This window comes from Amblyomma americanum, chromosome 5, assembly GCF_052857255.1.
Source record: "Amblyomma americanum isolate KBUSLIRL-KWMA chromosome 5, ASM5285725v1, whole genome shotgun sequence".
Lineage (NCBI taxonomy): Eukaryota > Metazoa > Arthropoda > Arachnida > Ixodida > Ixodidae > Amblyomma > Amblyomma americanum.
The window spans coordinates 47258902-47273721 of record NC_135501.1 but is presented as its reverse complement, the minus strand read 5'-3'; the positions used below and the strand labels follow the sequence as shown (position 1 = coordinate 47273721).

The window sequence follows — 14820 nt, the reverse complement described above, 5'->3', positions numbered from 1 at the left end:
AGGCTATGTAAGGGCCACCCACAAAGTTGTTTTTTGGGCTTCCAATAGTCTTTAGTAAAGGAGTTCTATATCTGCATACGTTTGTAGATGAGGCATGTTCTATATCCTTAATATGTAAAAAAATAATGTTAGGTATTTCTCCTCTTTACCACTTGCGGAGTTAGCTTCAGCTAGTAGTCTGCACAGCCATGTGGCGTACTACTGTGCTGAAAATTTAGAGCAGTATTTTTCATTGGCGAACCAGCTGTTGCATTCATTTATGTATTTTTAACGGAAAACTGCTATATTGTCTCAGTCATAGCATACCAAGGAAAAACAGCAGAGTTGATTTGTCAAAGCAACTTGCACTACTCATTGCAGAATTGACTGTGCATGTTTTTGTTTTGAAGGAAACAGAATGAACCCATGTGGCGTACAAGAGTCAGACTCAACTCAAGAACACAGCAGCAAGTACCCCTCATAGGAGTCTCTCCAGCCAATAGCGTCGGCCAGTTGTCATGATGTCATAGTTAATCCCATTTAAAGAATTAGCCACGACATCATGAGAACCAGCCGACCCCATTTGGATGGAGAGTGTCCTATGAGGGGCATTAACCACTGCATCCTTCACTTGTATGCAACAACAGCACAAGAGGCAAAATAGTGATGCAAGGCTGTACCTATGTAGTGCTTTTTCTGGACATTTCATCATGGATGCTGTAACAAATATATACTTTATGTTCACCATGTACAGTGTTTTAATTTTTTCAACACACAACACAGCTTTTTATGAATGCGTGTGCATCCCATTTCGTACAGAGGGATTCGAAATAGTTACAAAACACTAGTTTTTAATTTCTGGAACTGTACTGAACACGAAATGAACTGCCTGTTTTATAATTACGGGGCGACCATGAATGAATAAAGTACTCTCATTATGGCATTTACGGATGAGCTCATTTTAAAAAATGATTGCTCCGTATTATGTTTAAGGAAGTGTGCATTATTTTAATGGATTTCTTTTTATTCATTTTACGTCCCTGCATTATTTGTACAACACCTTTCCGTACTGCTTTCTACGGAGAGCCAGTATTTTTAGCGCACATACATTTTAAAGATAACGGAATGCCTCCGGCAACAATTTACCAGCACCTTTTGCCACAAATAGCAGCAATTTGTTTTACAGTGTAGGCCTACCGGATCACAGAGCGCCATTTTGATCACATGGCTTTTCTAACCAAGGACAACGCGGCGGGCACGTTTTCGTTGCTGTTATTTTGTCCGTGAACGAAAAAATCCCAGCGCTGCTTACCGATTTTTAAAAAAAGCTGGAGGCGCGAGCTTTCGAACAAGACCAAAACGGCGTCGGGGGAGAGCGGAGGTACCGTGCAACGGTGAGTCATGATTTGACCTCAATTTAAAACGCAACTCGTGCGCTTTCGGGAATTAAAATGGCTATTACTAAGCCAGTGGTGGTCCAGCCATTTCATGTTTTGGAGCAGACAAATAGCCATTCTGGAGCACCTTTGTATCAGAACAATAATTCTGGAGCAACCCCGGAGCAGCACCAACGAAATAAACGAGTCACCCAGAAGTGGTTGTTATTAACGAGATAAGGTTCAGCCATGTGTAGCTAAGAAAAAACAAAGTTATTCACAAAAACACTGACAAAAACGTTTTATTATTGCTGGCACTGTCCTGCAGATGTGTTCAGTCAATTGTACTAGATTCGAAAGAACATGTTTACTATAACCTTTTTTTTATGTCGGCACTATCTTAACGCTTCTTGGAATTGTTTACGACGTCATCGAGCTCGCAAAGTGAATCAGCAAGGCTGGAATTTCCTTGTTCCAACAAAACTTGACCACGTTGGAGCTGCTCCAAGCTTTTGTTCTTCAACCCAGAAGAGATGACTTCTTCGGCGCTCTTCAGGGTTGATCGACACGATGCAACCTTTTCTTCGAGTTGCTTCCGTGACCGTTTCACGTCACAGTAATCTCCGTCACCCGCTGAATTCTCAGGTGTCTTTCTTTTTAGGTCTGCTGCTCAGCTCTGAATTCTTTCTGCGTACCTGGCTCGTGCTCTTTTCACGCTTTGAAGAAGCTGTGCAGACGAAGGCACCTTCGTGGCATCGCTTCCATATCTTCTTAAATATGTCTTCACATTTCGTAAGCCATTGATGCTCTCTATGGATAGTGAAGCTCGACTTTCAAGCATTCGTCTGTTTTGACTGAAGCCACGCTCACAGTCAACATTGCCGTGGGTAGAGATAACAACGCTTTTACCAGCTTTGAAAGAAATGGATACTTTATTTCACCAGCCACACTCTTTTGTTGAAACAACTTTGCCCATCGATCATCTATATGACCTTATGCAAGGTGAAAGTCATTAGCCAAGTCACATTTGAGCATATGCCACTCATCTACTAATCCAGACACTTGAGTACTTTGGATGACTTGTGGAAGTTCGCAGGCGAGCATCCGTAAAAAGCGCCCTTCGGCTTTTACCCTGCCAAGATCAAGTCCAAGAATACTTGCACTTTGACGAACTTTGTTGTTCAGAGGCAATTTATGCATTAGGTCCTTCGAGCAAGACATCTAGAATTCCCGTGCACCAAGACGCAAGCGCTTTCTTTGACTTGCATCCCACACCACCAAAGCTTGCTCGGTGTCCGCACCGACTTCGGCTTTCAGTTTCCACAGCGCGGGGTCCTGCACATTGAGAGCCTTCAAGTCATCTGCACTTTTGTTGATGTAGGCTTCGCTTCGCAAAAAGCAACTGAGGATTCGCTTCACTAACGACATCATCTCCAAGTGAAGAACGTGCAGAAGTGGTTCTTCTCTTTAAAATAACTTCTGGAAACCCAAGAAAAGGTCTGCACAGTTCTTCAAAAACAGCACTTTTGCATACAGGGTTTTGTCTGCAATTGCCGAAGAAAGCTTGTCGTGCAGGTTTTGAGCTTCCAAGCGCTCTCCAGGTTAATCATCCTAGCGGAAGTATGTCTGGAGTGCTTGAAATTGCTCCTGCATGCGACAAAGAGAATCTTGAAGCATCAACCAGCGATTTGAGACGTGCTTAAGAAACACATGGGAAGAAATCCTAGCCCATCTTGGTATTCCTTAATGCCTTCTCTGTGGACGGCGCCCTTAATGTAGTAGTAGATGCTTCGCACAAGCTCCTCGACGTCTGCACCAAATGCCTCCAGTCCCTTTGAAAAGGCGTTATGCACTTTGTGCAAATTGCCGTGGCCTACGTCCACCAGGTCTGACGTTGTGTACTTGTCAAGTTTGTTTCTGATGCTTTTCATGACATTAGGGCCGTTGCTAAAGAAGCAAATAAGCCCTTGCTTCGGAAGCTCTGTCAAAGCATCTTCAATGCATTCAACAATTTTCTCTGCAGTCCCTCGTCCAAGATGAAATGATTGGAGGTGGTCAACAACCACTTGTTGCTGCTTGTTAGAAAAGTATCTTACAAGTACATCCAGCTGCTGCACCCTTTGCTCGGGTTTCGGGGTTTCATCAACGATTATTATGAAGTAGACATTTGGGTGACACAGTTCACTTATTACTTGAGATTTAAAGTAAGGACCAAGCCCATCAGAAACAATGCGGAACAACTTGGTACTGCCATAGCTGATCTCGTTTGCAACCTAACTATATGGAAACACGGACTGGCACATTTCTGTTGCTGTGTCTCCCAAGGAAAAAGGTATAGACTTGCAGACGACAGACAGAGCAAAAACGGTTTCTGCTTTCACAACTTAATCTTGGACAGATGTGCCAGCTGTCCCGTGTGAGAAGTCCAACGTAGTTTGCACTAGCTTCAGTGGCTGCAGGTATCCATCTTTGTCCCTGTGCTTTGCAACAAATTCAATGTGTCTTTTCAGCGTTGCATGGCGTTTTATGGCTGTAATTCCATGCATAGCACATGAAACGACTGTATTGCAGAGCACACAAACGGCATCCGTTTCTTTAGTTCCCTTTTTTGCACCACACATTAATGACATCATTGTTGGAGTCCACTTCATTGAGGATGGATTCATTAAATGTTGTGGTTCGCCCTAGAAAGAAAGAAACATTAAAATTTGCATTTCAAACAAAAGGATCACACATTTCAATGAAGAAAATAAATAATTCCACACTGACCACATGTCCCCATCAAGAAACATTAGCCCGAAGTAAATCTCCTGAAGAAAAAAAAATTGGAGCATCTGCGTAGAGTCTTGCTAAAGGACACATTAGCTTCCTCTTTCAATAGCCACGAATGCGCAAGCATATGTTAAAGTGCAAACTTCGAAAACACGAATGGTTAATTCCTGAGCGGCTAAAGCGCGCAAATGTGAACGTGCCCAAGGCGATTCCCTTGGTCGTTAAACCAGGTTCCCACTATACTCGTCTGATTGTACATGTAAAGACATTCGGTGGTGGCAAAATGCGTATTATGAAAGCTCAATATGTCTGTGTAAAAGCTGTTTCAAATGCAAGCGTTTGAGCGAACGCGAGATTGTGCAGCGCGAATCGCCGGAGAATTTCCAACCTGTTGAAACTACGCCGCTCTGTCAAAACTAGAATCCGATTCTCGCACTGCAATTTCTTACTGTATGATTACACAACTCTAACCTGAACAGCTTAAATGGCGTAAATGTATTTCACTTTAACGAAACTCCAAAGAGTGCTAACGTTAATGAAGCTTCACGTTAATGAAACTCCAAAGAGTGGTAACAAACTGCCCAAACAAAGAATGATAAACCACGCCTGTGCACACACGCCACTTTTATCCCACACGTGCAGAAAATTACTTACGCTTGTTAATCATCAGTGATCCTATGAAGAGCTTATAAACGATGTCGCATAAACCACGTCCGCGATCACAGTAGCAGAAGCGCGGAATTCCGATGCTGAAGGTCGCACTTGCACCGTTGCCTCGTTTCACGCGTTCGTTTGCGTTAAGAGTGAACTCTAGTTGCGCGAATGAACAGGTAGTAGCTGCTAAATTCTACCACGGACCACCAGCGCACAGCATTGCCAACTGCGAAAACATTTTAGTAGGTTGCCAACTGAAAGCTTAAAAGGTTCCACAAATAGCTGCTTTCCCGCTACCGTGTCATCTTTTTGGCGCAGCTAGGGCGCAATATTGATCAATTTGCCTTTTTTGGTGCAGAATGGTGCAGGAGAATGTAAATGTATCAGAATGGCACAATTGGCACCGCTGGAGCACCACTGCTAAGCAAATACTGGCTATTTCTTTCCAAAAATTCGATGTCAGGTGCAAAATGACCTCGTGAATCCTAATATGACAAAATTAAAAAACCCAATTTTTCGCGAAATTTCGGCCCGAAAGAGCCGTGCCCCCCCTTAAATAGAGTTTCATATAACAGAACAGCAGTACAGGAAACACAATTGGAAAAGGAGTGTACGACTGCACAGCACCTGCTGCCCCCTGAAAAGTTGGAAAAGTGATACCGGCGCCCCCATTGCCTCCCTAATGTCCCCTCTTTCAGTTTGCCCAGCTGTTGCTGCCATGAGAAACAGATCAGCGTCATGCCTGAGTCTCGCACCCATGGGTCATGGCAAATCTATCTAACTGCCCTCCTCCTGAGTTTTCTTGCTGGCCATATTTCAGGACATCCAAATTTCATCTCGACGACCTTTCAAGATATGCAGTGAAAAACACAATCTGCTAATCTGACTTCGTTGTGCAACATGAGAAAAGTTCTGGTGGCCCATATTTTGAGACATGCATTTTCAAGTTACGTATAAAACTAGCCAAGCACTTACTAATTCCACAGAGAAGAGTGTTAAGCTTGCTTAATAAACAGAAGCATAGTGAATGCTCAGTCTAGAATTCTGGAACAGTTCATTGCGAGAATGTTATGACAAATAAAGACTGTTTTCAAATCTGCAGTTCATTTTACTCGACACCATGTGATCAAATGAACAACTGGCAGTTTTAGTGGCAGTTCAACACAAGCTAGGAGTCCTCCATCGCACTCAACTGCAATGCATAAACTGCACGGCTGATCTGCAGTATGAGTTCAACCGGGATTTCTCCAACTGGGTACCGGGAAGCCCACGGTTTCCGCATGCATGTCAGGAGGAATGAATGATGACAAAGATATGGGGAGGTTTCTCAGAATTTTTTCAAAGCCACGAGAGTTTCCTAAGGCTAAAAAGTACGAGAACTCCAGTACTTCATGTGTCTACAAATTGTCATATGAAACCCGTCCAGCTCAGCTCGTCTTGAGTCCTGTAGCATGGTGGGTTTGAGTTCGGGTCAAACTGCATATCTGATGGAATGGACTGTAATTTAGAAAAATGAAAATAGAAAAGGATGTAAGGAAATGTGCGAACACACGACACGTCACCAGCAAAAAAAGAATCAGAATCAGAACTCATAAACAATCGGAATAAGGACACCGTAGACGGCCGAAAGTACAGTCATAAGTAAAAGTGCCCTTCATTTCTTGCAGTGTAAGTGCAAAGAAAGGAATAAAGATATGAACACAAGAACAATTTCGAACAGGATAAGAACACAACATACTTCCGCCAAACCCTTCATTTCACAATTTATAAATGCTTCGAAAAACTGAAAGAAACTCAAAGGTCATTCAAGGCAAAGCATCAAACCACAAGTCAGCATTAAAGGGGACTGTTGAGCTTTTACTCGCTTTTAAAATGTGAATAGAAAAGAAAATTAAAAAGCAAGGAATAATACAATGCACGGAAATAAAAGGAACATACAAAAAGCCAGCGGTTAACACAACCAGAAAGCTCATTGTTATATGGCATCAGAGATTTGCAATAAAACCAACACAATCACAGAGCTCTACGAGCGGGCAGGGACAGCAGCCATGTCACGCAGCAGTGGACACACATTATTCGAACAACTTGTTGTCAGGCTACAATAGTTAAGGAGGACGTACTGACTCGCATCCTCTTTGCAGTCCAACTCAGCCAGCATACCATTCTTAGCAATTGTAGATTGCTTGCATCCGCAGAAATAGCAGGTAAGTGCTGCCAAACGGAAGCACCCTTATTTTGTTTGCAGCTTTTTATATTTGGAAACAGATAAGGGGCTGCGAAAAATTTTCGCTGATACAGTCGACAAATGTCATGCAAGAGAGATCAGCTGCGTATCATGGCTTTTCGGGTATGCACCATTAGGTATGTAACCTACTGCCTGGCTGTACCGGCAACCAAAGCAGATGAAATGAACACAACAAGAACCCAGCCTTGGTAAGGCATGTGCAGTCGCAAAATAAAATTTAATGAAAAATGGGTGTATAGAAAAAGATGTTTCTGCAGGACTGCCTTGCCACCCAATCAGTTGCTATTCATTCCAGTGGATGAAGGGTGGCTTTTCTCTCATGATTACCAATTTTTTCCCACACTTGCATCACGTGAAGTGTTGTCCACTAGCCCCATATTATAGCAGGCAAGGTTCTGGTTCTGTCAGTGTTCTATCACTTACAAGCAAGTCACTACCATCTCATAGCAGTCGATAATCACTTCGTGCTTTATGTTTCACTATAAAAAATGGATTTCCTCTTGCAGCCTACATAGCACCGGATTATCCAGACGGGTAGCGGACTTCAGGCCAACTGTGTGCAATAAAGTTAAATTTCTCTTTTTCCTCCCCTATTGAAAACATTGCCTGCCACTTCCGGACTGCAACTTGGCTGTGCAAACTTACTACGGTTGCAGATAGACGGCCAGCCCTATTCCGAATGTTGTAGAGGGCTAAGAAAGCAGCGGCAGCAAATTTTTAATGAATCCAGCCAAGAAAAGAGCTGTTCTGAAATATGTAACCCACAATTCGTATTTAAATTAAAAAAAAGAAATGTGAGCACACTGCTGCACTGCCCCAAAAAGGTCCCAGTACAAGCCTGAAATCACAACTATATGACGTGCCCTGGGATGCTGCCAAGACACTAATGCATCCACGATGGACTGAAATGATATAATCGATCGTGTCCCACAATTCTAGGCTGCCCTCTAGCCAAAAGGTAAATAGCTGGTGGTAATGAACTGCCATGATAAAGTGAGTTTTCAAATAGCTTTCTATCAATGATACACTATTTCGTATAAATTTCAAAGGGGCATGAAGTGTCCTTACTTTGTTGAGTACACATACTCAATGGGCATAAGAGATGAGGACATCACCACAGTGCAAGGTCCTATTTAGCCGCCAAAGTTACCAGACTGCAAAAGTAATGTCTCCTTCCTACTTTTCTTTCTTCCTTACAGCAGCAATGTAACTGCATCCTTCCATGATATGTAATTCTGCAGTTGGTATTGGAGGATCAGCATTAAAATTCCCATACCGACATACCTACCATTTTGGACTCTTCTTTCAGGCAGACCAGCAGGAGGAGCAGCAAGAAGTTGAAAGGCTGCCATACATTTTTGTATAGAAAGGCAAACATTCCACAAAACTAAACTTCATTTCGAGACTCACACTGTGTGGGATGAAACTGACAAGAAAACGTTTTTTTTTCTATCAAATGGCTTTGTGGAATAACGGAGCCACCCTTCGTCCCTGGCTGTTCACAAAAAATGTGTTATTCATTCATTTTGTCAATCAAAGTTCCTTACAGTTACCCAAAACGTTGCTAAGAATGGTCTCGGTCACAGATGAATGAAATGCACATGAATAACATGAGTGGTCTTTTTATGATATGTATTGCTATGATCCTGTTCAAGCAGCCTGCAACAGCCCCCAAACACTTTTAACCTGGCCAACAAATCTTTCAGTGCATAATCGTTAAACAGTGCAGTTTTCTTCTATGCAAACAGAAAAGCACAGCTGCAAAAAGCTGCCTTCTTCTGAATACAAAAAATTATGTAAACAGCACCACATGGCCATGAAATATGCGGGATGCAACATGCCACAGCTGCACAGGGGCTGTAAGTAACACCGCAGTGGAGGACTTGAGACATTTTCAACCAAGTGGGGTACTTCAATGTACACTCACAATGCACAGCACAAAGGTGAATTTTGCATTTCGTCTGCATCAAAGTGCAGCAACCACACTTGGGATTCAATAACTGCAGCTTTGCTCCCAGCAGCCAAATTCCATAGCCGTAAACTAAGGGATTTTAAGGGTAAATAAGTGACGATAGTGATTAATACGCCTGTCACACGGGCACTTCGAAGCGCGAACGGTCTCGATCGCGGTTGACGTTTGAAGCGCGATCGAGATTGACAGCTGCCACACGTATCCACTCGATTCCGATCAACTAGTCGCCGCATACCAGATGGCGCTGCGCGTACTATCATCATTGCGATCGGTTTGTAGTAAATTAAAACTAACAATAGTTATTAAAACTTTCTCCTGAAAATTTCATCTCGTGAGCATAAAAAGCAGCTTAATAACGTTCTGCGGCAACCATGGTTTCACATTGCACTGATGCCCTGGCATCTGCGATAGCCGGAAATAAATAGCCTTATCCACGTCCAGTCGCGGACTCTTTCTTCGATCGGTCCTCGATCCTGTGCCATCCGTGCTCGTTTCTCGTGCCTCATTTCTTCGATCGTTGTGTCGTTTCGCCAAGAGCGATGAGTGCCGAAAAAAAGCGCGAAATAGCCGTCATGATGTCCGCGTCTGCAAGCTTGGATGCAGAAATCAAAGTGGCCAGGACAAGGAGTGAAAGCTTGAAAAGACGCCTCCTCCTCACAAGTGGTATTGCAACTGCCGCTGCTGCCGCAAGTTGTAGCAGTGCTGTACACCGCGAGCGCTGGATTTTCATCCGGAAAGAGAGGTGGTTTGAGGACACCTTGCCTCACCTCGGCGAGAACTTTTTCAAGCAATAGTTCCGCGTCTCTCCAGCTACTTTTCGCTTTATAGTGGAAGCGTGCCGGCCCTTGCTGCTTCGCGAGGATACCGTCATGAGGCCGGCGATTTCCGTCCATAAAAAGAGGGTCGCCATAAGCTTATACAAACTGTGCTCAAGGCGGAAGACAGATCGATCGCGAGCCTCTTTGGAGTCGGCCGGTCAACAGTAAACACCATATACAGAGAATTCTGTATGGCAGTAATTGCTGACCTTGAGCCCAAGTGGCTCACAATGCCAAGCGGAAAGCGGTTCACTGACCACATCAAGGAGTGCAGCGCCGTGCTGGACTTTCCACAGGCAGTTGGGGCGTTGGACAGCTGTCATTTTCCAGTCTCGCCGCCGAAGGAGAAGGCAACAGACTATTATAACAACAAAGGATGGTAAGGTTTCCCAGCTTAAATCATTTTTATTTCTTTTCTTGGCGGGCCGACACTGACACGCCGTTTGCAGTGAACATGTGATTATTAGTTACTGTCTGTTTAGCCTTTGCAGTAACTTTATCACTGCTTAAATGGTTTTGCACGCGTGAAATAGTGTAATTCAATGTTGATTTATACTGCTGATGATATTAGCGCATCAGCAGTTTTCGCCCCTACTGTATACTGTATATTTCAAGATTGCACAGCAGTGTTCTTGCAAAACAGAAGAATTGTCTTTAGGCATGTTTTCTGAGCCAGGAAGCCACCTTGAGACAGCTTTGGTCACTGCACACAGTGCAATATTTGCTGTTGGCAGAAATGGGGCATTACAAATATTATTACAGCTGAACTGTGACTGACTTATGTTATTGTTGTTACTTTGCAGGCATAGCATCATACTGCTAGCCCTTGTTGACCACAAGTACAAGTTCCACTTTGTCAGGGTTGGCACACCCGGCCGCTGCCATGATGCATACGTATATGAGCAGTCCAACCTGGCAGAGTTTGTCGAAAGCCCGGAATTTCAGTCGCCTGTAGCAAAAATCAGTGGGACACCAGTCGGGCCACTCATACTTTGTGACCAGGCTTTCGCCCTGGCATCACATCTAATCAAGCCATTTAGCCACAGGGCCCACCTGGATGATGAGATGAAGGAATTTAATTACCGGCTCTCAAAAGCGAGAAGAGTGGTAGAAAATGCCTTTGGGAGGATGAAGGTTCGATTTTGATACTGCATGAAGCTAATGGAATGTGACCTGGACAATGCTGCTGATGTGATTCGCGCCTGCTGTGTGCTGAACAATATTTGTGAGGAGTTTAACGAGCCTGTCATGCCACAGTGGGTCTTCTCCGTCAGAATGACCAACGCGCTGTATGAGCAGCCAGAGGACGTCACGGACACTGCAACCACAATGCATTGCGTGTTGTGCAATACGTTATATATTCTGTTGTGCAGTGTTGTGCTGTGTTCATAAATTGTAAATTGTGGGGTGCAACATGCTGAACCCACGCATGGGCTATTAAGGACACCATACTGGAGGGCTCTGGATTAATTTCGATTCATGGGCTTCTCTATTGTGCAGTGACATTGCACAGCTCATCTGTGCATTTCGCATTTTGCCTACTTAGAAACACAGCCGCTGCAGTCAACAGGTACACCTGGGCCCTCTCACTCAGTAGCCGAGCCCCATGACCACCTAGTCACCGCAGCAGGTGTGCTATGTTTCCAGTGCACTTAAGACTTTGTTTTTTATTTCCATTACATGACTGCAGGTTATTGAACATGATGTGTGCAGTGTGTGGTGCCTTGTTTGCCATTTCTCTATTGTGCTTATTGTTTACAGTTTATTCCCACCACATGACTGCAGGATACTGAGCACATTTGCAGTGCCTGGTGCTGTGTTTTCCATTCTTTGTTCTCCTATATTTTCACGGAATTTTATTTTGTTTTTTTTTTCACATTACTCTAAGTTATCGAACATAGCTGGTGAGCACCTGCAAAAATGCTTTGGAGAACTTTATTTGTAAAGCGTTAAAACAGTGTTGTTGCAGAAAGGCATCTGCCATACTTAAACTGGTAAACAGAGCTCAAGCTTATTGTTCCATTAAGAAAAAGTGACTGCTTTCGCCCACCTGCTCCTAATGAGCACGCTCAATGCCTTCATGTACAACGATGATGGTAGCAGCCACATAGATCTCAGACGTGTGGTTTTAGAGAATGCCCCTTTGCGCATGAACTCCACAAGAGAATGCAGACAGACAGATAGAGCCCCGGGAAATTCGACATTGCTTCCTGTGTAATTGCACCATGAACATGGTCTCCGATACGCCCTGTTACCCCTCAATAAACACAGCCCAGCTTGTACTCATGTAAGAACTTTGCAACGTTAAACCCTGATGTTGCATACGTCTTGCAGATGAAACTGACCTAGATGCCGTGTGGGTGAAAGCAGTCGTATCGCAGTAAGCTTCATCGATGACCATTAACCACCAGCAATGCAAGTGTGGGTGCAAATTGCTATGAGGCAATCCATCTGCCTTGAGAAATCGCTTCCATGCTGGCATGCTCATGTTCATAACTTTCCTGTGGAGCCTGACCATCTTGTTGTCAAAATTTAACCCATTGTTGTCGTCTGCGGCCATACATGTGGAGTTTGGCTGGTAAACGGACCCCACGTTTCTTGTTTTGTTCGAACAACATGACCATTTGCATGCACCTGCTTCATGCTCAACCTGCCAGCACTATGCTGCTGATGAGAGTCAACATGGATCTCGGATACACCATAAAGGATTCCTGCGTCATCACAGATGTAATTTATTCAGTGTGATGCAAGCTTCAACATCACAAAACTGCATACCTGTAAACAAGTAACTGCTTTCTTACTGTGGTATCAGAGTACAACATTTGCTATCTCCGCAAAGTGCTTCCCGGCTGGAATGTGCATTTGTATTGAGCGTGGGATGTGTGCCGGCATCTATGGACACGTTGCCAAGAGTGCGTCTCTATAACTGTTTTTAGCCGTAGTAAGAGACGCTTCTGCACTATTTAAGGTGCATGCCAGACACATAGCTTTTTTTACATCATGATCTCACCCAGCTACGGTAGATTTTTGTGCAAAACAGGAGACACATGCCTCATCGATTAGGTTGTTATGCACCACTTCTGCCCGAGCCGCACTGATGCAGGGCTCCTCATATGAATACACTACGCTGTGTGTGTACATACGTGTCTATCTTTAAAGGTCTATGCCTTGACACCTTCCCTAATCTCTTTTACGCACTATCCAGGTAGCCTCGCATTTTCTTTCCTTACTCTCACCCTTTCAGAGATGTGCAATCTTCCCGTGCATCGGCTGCCGGCATGTACCCCATGTTCAATTACAACGCGAAACTCTGTCAGGAACAGCATTCCCCAGATATGTGGATTTCTTCTCTTAGAGTATGCCTTGTGGCGCTGAAGCAGCACGAATGTAAAGTGTAGACTTTGAATTTCATGCAATTTCTTTTAGGGCAGGCAAAAAAAAAACTATGAAAATGGTACAATGTTGCAAACATTTCAAGCAGCTTTTTTTCAAGGTGTTGTAGACGTCTACAACTTTCGCTTAAATTTTTTCTTGAAGCTAACATTTAAAAAGTTAGCTGTTTGTCTTCGCTAGAATACTAACTGTGCAGACTAGTCCAGCCAACCCTCTAAAGCACTCCATTGGCCTCGCTTGCCTAGGACGCCCCGCATTCTAAAAACTTGGTTACATTTAGCTGGGCTGCCCAGTGTTACTGCCGTTGGCACAAATTTGAAAGTGTATGGATTGCCTTAAATTACTGCTTGACATCTGTGGCTCACGAGAGGCCTGCACTTAATCAGCAAAGGACAGAGTTCATTAGCATCATCCACAAGTACTGCAGGCTCCATTATGTATTACTGTGTACTTAATACATGCCGTATTATTGCACATTAGAACACAAGACTATTGTGCACCACATACAATGTTTCAGTTTCTTGCATATTGTATTTTTAGCTTGAAAGGAACTTGACTGCTTAAAATGCCATAAAAACACATGAACAATCTAGATGTGATTTTGCTCGTATAGCAAGGGAGATCGAAAAAAATCTATGTTAATGTTTTCTGAAATTTTTGCACAGTTTAATGCACGAAGATGAATATATTTTATTGTGACAATGTTTCCGCATAACATGCGGCTCACCACTAGGAAGCTGTCTATAGTGTGCATGTCCAATGCAGAGATGGCAAGAAATCACTGTTGAAATGTTGTTTGGGTCCAGTTGCCTTCTAGTTTGCAGCCACCTCTTAAGGATGGTTTACGGTTCATGGGGCTTCAACGTCCCAAAGCGAACCAGACTGTGAGGGACGCCGCTTTGAAGGGCTCCGGAATTTTTGGTGTTACAACGTGGAGTTAACTGTTCATCAGAGATACACTTTTTTTTTGAGCTTACTCTCACTATATGCAATCTTCAGAGGAAACATTTAACTTCTTGGTTTGTTGTATGCTCACGCAGTACGTCTATCTGTTGTCTCATTGCTCGTTTTCTCATTGCTGTTGTCTCATTGCTCGAAGAACAACCAAACAAAATTTCAGACTGACTTCCCCCGCCCGGCTATAGGAAACACATGGACACCAATAACGTTTCGGTTCTCTTGGCAAACTTCCGCAGTATACTACCGAAACTTCATGTTCTCAATTCATGCATCTACACATGTTCCGCGGATGTCATTGTCGGCACTAAAACCTGGCTTTCGGACGACATCCCCGACTCTGAATTGTCATTTCCGCCTTCGTATAAAATTTTTCGTAAAGATCGGATCAGCTCTCGAGGGGGAGGAGTAATCATAACAATAAAAAAGGAATTCCGCCCGACCGTTGTACCTATTGACACAGGACTGGAAATGATTTGGGTCTCGGCACATGTTGGAACTAGAGAAATTATCTTAGGAGTTCTTTACAGACCTCCTGACTCTGCTACTGATTTTACTGATTCCCTGAATGAAGCCTTTGAGCAGATAACACTTAAACATCCCAAATCAATTCTTGTCCTGTGCGGAGATTTCAACTATCCTTCTATCAAGTGG

The 14820-nt window shown here is 43.7% G+C and overlaps 2 pseudogenes; both read right to left on the bottom strand.

The window, feature by feature from the left end:
• Nucleotides 1-14820, bottom strand: part of LOC144133836 (DNA-directed RNA polymerase II subunit RPB7-like) — a 63619-nt pseudogene that overhangs the window by 30572 nt on the left and 18227 nt on the right.
• On the bottom strand, nucleotides 1756-5540 carry LOC144133613 (uncharacterized; annotated as a pseudogene).